The sequence below is a fragment of the Bison bison genome, unplaced genomic scaffold (assembly GCF_000754665.1).
Source record: "Bison bison bison isolate TAMUID 2011002044 unplaced genomic scaffold, Bison_UMD1.0 scf7180017858088, whole genome shotgun sequence".
NCBI lineage: Eukaryota > Metazoa > Chordata > Mammalia > Artiodactyla > Bovidae > Bison > Bison bison.
Genome location: NW_011488661.1, coordinates 7,543 through 14,406, shown reverse-complemented (window position 1 = coordinate 14,406; position 6,864 = coordinate 7,543).

The following is a 6,864-nucleotide window of genomic DNA, read 5'->3' as shown; positions in this document are numbered from 1 at the left end:
GGTCCCATCACTTGATGGGAAATAGATGGGGAAACAGTGGAAACAGTGGCAGACTGTATTTTTCTGGGCTCTAAAATCACTGCAGATGGTGATTGCAGCCATGAAATTAAAAGACGCTTACTCCTTGGAAGGAAAGTTATGACCAACCTAGATAGCATATTCAAAAGCAGAGACATTACTTTGCCAACAAAGGTCCATCTAGTCAAGGCTATGGTTTTCCCAGTGGTCATGTATGGATGTGAGAGTTGGACTGTGAAGAAGGCTGAGTGCCGAAGAATTGATGCTTTTGAACTGAGGTGTTGGAGAAGACTCTTGAGAGTCCCTTGGACTGCAAGGAGATCCAACCAGTCCATTCTGAAGGAGATCAGCCCTGGGATTTCTTTGGAAGGAATGATGCTAAAGCTGAAACTCCAGTACTTTGGCCACCTCATGTGAAGAGTTGACTCATTGGAAAAGACTCTGATGCTGGGAGGGATTGGGGGCAAGAGGAGAAGGGGACGACAGATGATGTGATGGCTGGATGGCATCACTGACTCGATGGACGTGAGTCTCAGTGAACTTTGGGAGTTGGTGATGGACAGGGAGGCCTGGCGTGCTGCGATTCATGGGGTCGCAAAGAGTTGGACACGACTGAGTGACTGATCTGATCTGATCTGAATCCTTGTGTGTATTTTATGGCTAACATCTACTTCCTCATACCTGCTCTAGAGATAACTGTTTTTTACAATCTCAGATCAGGGATAAAGATATACAATGCACAGTCCTCAATGTCAAACCTTCAGGCCATTCATGAGTGTGTTTAGACTTCAGCTAGTGATGACCTTTCTCAGCAGCTCCCTTAAGGCTCTGGTTCCTGGTCTCCCATCAGTTAGATCAGTACTTCAACAGCTTGTTTTCAAGATGTTTTCCCACAATGTACTTTTTACTGCTCCCAGCCTTTTGCCTGGGGGTGATGAGAAAGTCATTCTTACTTTTCAAAGAAGCCCTGTTAATAGTACAGGCCTGTGCATAACATATTCCCTACATTCAGGCCAGAATACTGGAGTGCCTTTCCCTTCTCCAGGGGATCTTCTCGACCCAGGGATCAAATCCAGGTTTCCCACATAGCAGGTGGATTCTTTACCAGCAGAGCCATGAGGGAAGCCAGATTAGACAATGACATGATTAATTTCAAGCAAGATGACTATCAGAGCTGATGATCCATGTTGATGTATGGCAGAAACCAACATAATATTGTAATTATCCTACAATTAAAAATAAAGAAAAAAAAGATGCCTCTCAGAGCTGACTGTGCTGTTTCTGCATGTAGCTCCTACCCATTGTGTACAGAGCCCTGAAACTCCCATTTAAAAGTTCTTATGCACTGATTGGCAGTGAGGAGTTGGCCTTAGAACAGGAGTCCACCTTCTTCCCTGGTTGCTGGACTCCTAAATAGAGCAATTTTTCCTTTATACAAACACTTGCCTCTCGAACGTTGGCCTTCGGGTAGCAAGCAGCTGGAGCTGAATTCAGTAACAAGAGGTCATAAATCAGAGGTCAATGTTCAGAGGTGGGAGGAGAAGGGGATGACAGACGATGAGATGGTTGGATGGCATCACCCACTCAATGGACATGAACTTGAGTAAACTCTGGGAGTTGGTGATGGACAGGGAGGCCTGGTGTGCTGCAGTCCATGGGGTCATAAAGACTCGGACACGACTGAGCGTCTGAACTGAACTGAATGTTTAGAGGGGAGGTGGAAAATTTTCAGTTCTCTATGGGGTGTTATCCTTCCACAAGATCACACCAGTTCCTTGCCAGAAACCCACATGTTGAATTAGGCATACAGTTAACCTGCGTCTGGGCTCCTGCCCCCAGAGTCCCATCCAGCCTGGCTCCTGCCCCCTCTCCCAACCTCATCTCCCTTCCCTCATCCCTTAAGTCCCTGCACAGGGCGTTCCTCACTCTTAGAATTTGGAAGTCCATTCCCCTCACCCCCACCCTGTGCCCTCTGCCCAGGATGCTCACCCTCTATCTTTTCCCAGTTGAAAACTCAGATTAAATGTCCCCTCCCATCGTCCAACTGAACATGGGCTTCAGGCCTGTTCATCAGCCCGCCTCCCTGTTACTTTCCAGATCCTCAGCCAGATACTCCCCTGATGCCAAGCTTCCTTCAGTATTTAAACATTTTGGATTGAACATCTTGGGATTAGAGTTTAAAAAAATTATTTTCTTGAGACTTCCCTAGTGGTCCAGTGATTAAGAATCCTCCTTGCAATGTGGGGTATGGGGCTTTGATCACTGGTTAAGGAACTAGGATCTCATGTGCCTCATAGCAGTTCAGTTCAGTTCAGTCGCTCAGTTGTGTCCAACTCTTTGCAGTCCCATGAATCACAGCACGCCAGGCCTCCCTATCCATCACCAACTCCCAGAGTTCACTCAGACTCACGCCCATCGAGTTGGTGATGCCATCCAGCCATCTCATCCTCTGTTGTCCCCTTCTCCTCTGCCCCCAATCCCTCCCAGCATCAGGGTCTTTTCAAATGAGTCAACTCTTCGCATGAGGTGGCCAAAGTATTGGAATTCAGCTTCAGTATCAGTCCTTCCAAAGAACACCCAGGACTGATCTCCTTTAGGATGGACTGGTTGGATCTCCTTGCAGTCCAAGGGACTCTCAAGAGTCTTCTCCAATACCACAGTTCAAAAGCATCAATTCTTTGGCTCTCACCTTTCTTCACAGTCCAACTCTCACATCCATACATGACCACTGGGAAAACCATAGCCTTGACTATATGGACCTTTGTTGGCAAAGTAATGTCTCTGCTTTTGAATATGCTGTCTAGGTTGGTCATAACTTTCCTTCCAAGGAGTAAGTGTCTTATAATTTCATGGCTGCAATCACCATCTGCAGTGATTTTGGAGTCCAGAAAAATACAGTCTGACACCATTTCCACTGTTTCCCCATCTATTTCCCATGAAGTGATGGGACCAGATGCCATGATCTTCGTTTTCTGAATGTTGAGCTTTAAGCCAACTTTTTCACTCTCCTCTTTCACTTTCATCAAGAGGCTCTTTAAGTCTTCTTCACTTTCTGCCATAAGGGTGGTGTCATCTGCATATTTCACAGGTTTCTCAAGAGGCAGATCAGGTGGTCTGGTATTCCCATCTCTTTCAGAATTTTCCACGGTTTATTGTGATCCATACAGACAAAGGCTTTGGCATAGTCAATAAAACAGAAATAGATGCTTTTCTGGAACTCTCTTGCTTTTTCCATGATCCAATGGATGTTGGCAATTTGATCTCTGGTTCCTCTGGTTTTTCTAAATCCAGCTTGAACATCTGGAAGTTCACGGTTCACGTCCTGTTGAAGGCTGGCTTGGAGAATTTTGAGCATTACTTTACTAGCGTGTGAGATGAATGCAATTGTGTGGTGGTTTAAGCATTCTTTGGCATTGCCTTTCTTTGGGATTGGAATGCAAACTGACCTTTTCCAGTCCTGTGGCCACTGCCGAGTTTTCCTAATTTGGTGGCATATTGAGTGCAGCACTTTCACAGCATCATCTTTTAGGATTTGATATACCTCAACTGGAATTCTATCACCTCCACTAGCTTTGTTCGTAGTGATGCTTCCTAAGGCCCACTTGACTTCACATTCCTAGATGTCTGGCTCTAGGTGAATGATCACACCATCGAGATCATTTGGGTCATGAAGATCTTTTTTGTACAGTTCTTCTGTGTATTCTTGCCACCTCTTCTTAAAATCTTCTGCTCCTGTTAGGTCTGAGAGGGTAACAGGCAGGAAGGCCAGGGTCTCCAAACGGAGGAAATAGCGTGCAAGTGTCAGACATTTTTATCTCTCTTAAGCGGCAGGAGGAAACAAACTAGTGATATTTTTTCTTCTCTATACAAATTTAAAAGGTTTCTCTTAAAATACTGTGTTGCCATACTAACACCTGGTTTCACCTGAAGTTAACTATTCTCAAACATAGAGATGACCAATGCCTTTTCCTTATGGAAATGTTTGTCTTAAGCTATGCTAATGTGCTATGCATTTACCCCAGACTCTGTCTTCAAGTCGGTTCCGCCTCTTGGCTCAGAACCTACTTGACAAACCAGTATGTTATGCTCAGATATTGTTCCCCTAATCTCTGTAAATGAAACTATTTGTATGGTGGTCTTCCCTTCTTCAAGATTCAAGTTAATCATTTTATGGCCCAGGATAAACCATTTGGTGCCAAGATTATCCCAAAATGCATCTTATGGGTGAGGGGTCTGGTGCTATTCTGAGTTTTAAGACATTCCTTTCTTTCATTAACAGACTGCTAGTGACTGTATAACATCCAGCTGAAGACTAGCAGGGGGGTACTCTTTCTGCCCCCTTCTGATGCCTATGGCAGAAGCTTTCTCTATCTCCTTTATACTTTAATAAAACTTAATTACACAAAAGCTCTGAGCGATCAAGCCTCGTCTGTGGCCCCGAATTGAATTCTTCTCCTACAGGGGCCAAGAATCCCGGCATCTTTGCGTGATTCAACAACAACCTTTCAGGTCCATACCACTTCTGTCCTTTATTGAGCCCACCTTTGCATGAAATGTTCCCTTGGTATCTCTAATTTTCTTGCATGTTTTGCTTTTTTTTCCCTTTGCATTGATCACTGAGGAAGGCTTTCTTATCCCTCCTTACTATTCTTTGGAACTCTGCATTCAAATAGGTATATCTTTCCTTTTCTCATTTGCTTTTCACTTCTCTTCTTTTCAGAGCTATTTGTAAGACCTCCTCAGACAGCCATTTTGCTTTTTGCATTTCTTTTTCTTGGGGATGGTTTTGATCCCTGTCTCCTGTACAATGTCACGAACCTCAGTCCATAGTTCATCAGGCACTCTGTCTATCAGATCTAGTCCCTTAAATCTATTTCTCACTTCCACTGTATAATCATAAGGGATTTGATTTAGGTCATACCTGAATGGTCTAGTGGTTTTCCCTACTTTCTTCAATTTCAGTCTGAATTTGGCGAAAAGGAGTTCATGATTAATACCCACTGGAGTGGATACCCTTTCCTTTCTCCAGGGGATATTCCCAACCCAGGGATGCAACCCGTGTCTCCCGCGTTGCAGGCTTTACCAGCTGAGCCACCAGGGAAGCCCGCATGGCCGCCTTCCTGGGACCTCCCCGCGGCCCGTCCTGTCCAGAATCCCTGGGGTCCGGTCCCCTCCCTGGTTGGCGGCGCTGCTTGGCCTGCGTTTGGCAGTGAGTGTGCTTTGGATGTCTCTTGGTGGGACTCAGTGGACTTGGAGACTTTTTTGGGCGGTGGTGAGGTAGGGAGACAGGACGGACTCACACACTTCTTGGGGTTGTTTTGAAGGGACCTGGCGGGGGAGAGATGCAGTGGGGACCGACATGGAGGAGCTACTTGGGGGAAGAGAGAGGGGGTTCTGTTTTGTCCAGGTTTTGTTAGCTGCTTCCTGGTAGAGCTGCCAGGGGATTGTGTGATCAGTGGAACAGAGTGTGAACTCTTCCGGTAGCTCAGCTGACCGTCACCTGCCAGGCCTCTGTGAGGGCTCTGGTGTCAGTCCCCTACCCTGGTTCATTTTGACCTCTGTTCCCCTCCACCCCATTGAGCACACCCATTCCCAGCTCCTGTTGAGTCCTTTGCTTTGTTGGCTGTTGTTGGTTCCTGCCACTATTTGGACACGTTAACCCTAAAGTCTCCTCCCAAACTCTGGCCACTTGTCCCTCTGTATCCCCTTCCTGCTTTGCCTCCCATCCACTTCCCTCACTGGGTCAGGATCCACAAAAGGGTTGTAGGGAAGGAGTCACCAAGTCACTGGGTTGGGATGGACCATGATGACTTGGTACCGAGTATGGTCCTGTTACGGCTTCCCTGGTGGCTCAGACGGTGGAGAATCTGCCTGCAATGTGGGAGATCTGGGTTTATTCCCTGTGTCTGGACCGTCCCTGGAGGAGGGCATGGCAACCCATTCCAGTATTCTTGCTTGTAGAGTTCCATGGACAGAGGAGACTGGCAGATTATATAGTCTGTGGGGTTGCAGAGTGGGACCCAACTGAGCGACTTTCACTCCTACTCACCTGCATGACTTCCCTGGTGGCTCAGATGGTAAAGCGTCTGCCTAAAATGCGGGAGACCCGGGTTCAATCCCTGGGTTGCGAAGATCTCCTAGAGAAGGAAATGGCAACCCACTCCAATATTCTTGCCTGGAAAAATCCCATGGACGGAGGAGCCTGGTAGGCTCCTGGGGTCACACAGAGTTGGACATGACTGAGCGACTTCACTTTCCTTCTTCCACTTTCACCTACGTGGACCTGTCACGAGAGCCGGGACCACAAGCAGCAGCCTTCTTCCCCACAGTAAAACTACATCAAGTAGTAGGTGGCTGAGAATGGCAATGGGAAGGAGTTAAGACTCCAGTAAGGCTTTGTATGTGATGCACATACAAAGGCCTGAAGCTTTGATCTTCTTGGCAAATGTTACAGGCATGAATCAATGAGAAAAAATTTTTAATTTTTTTCTTTCTTGGGCTGCTCCAGGCCTTAGTTCTGTCATGTAGGATCTTTCACTGGGGCCCATGGGCTCCCTCGTGGTGGCACGAGGCCTCTGGAGCACTCAGACTCAGTATTTGTAGCACTAATGTGAAGTCAAGTGGGCCTTAGGAAGCATCACTATGAACAAAGCTAGTGGAGGTGATGGAATTCCAGTTGAGCTATTTCAAATTCTAAAAGATGATGTTGTGAAAGTGCTGCACTCAATATGCCACCAAATTAGGAAAACTCAGCAGTGGCCACAGGACTGGAAAAGGTCTGTTTTCATTCCAATCCCAAAGAAAGGCAATGCCAAAGAATGCTCAAACTACCACACAATTGCACCT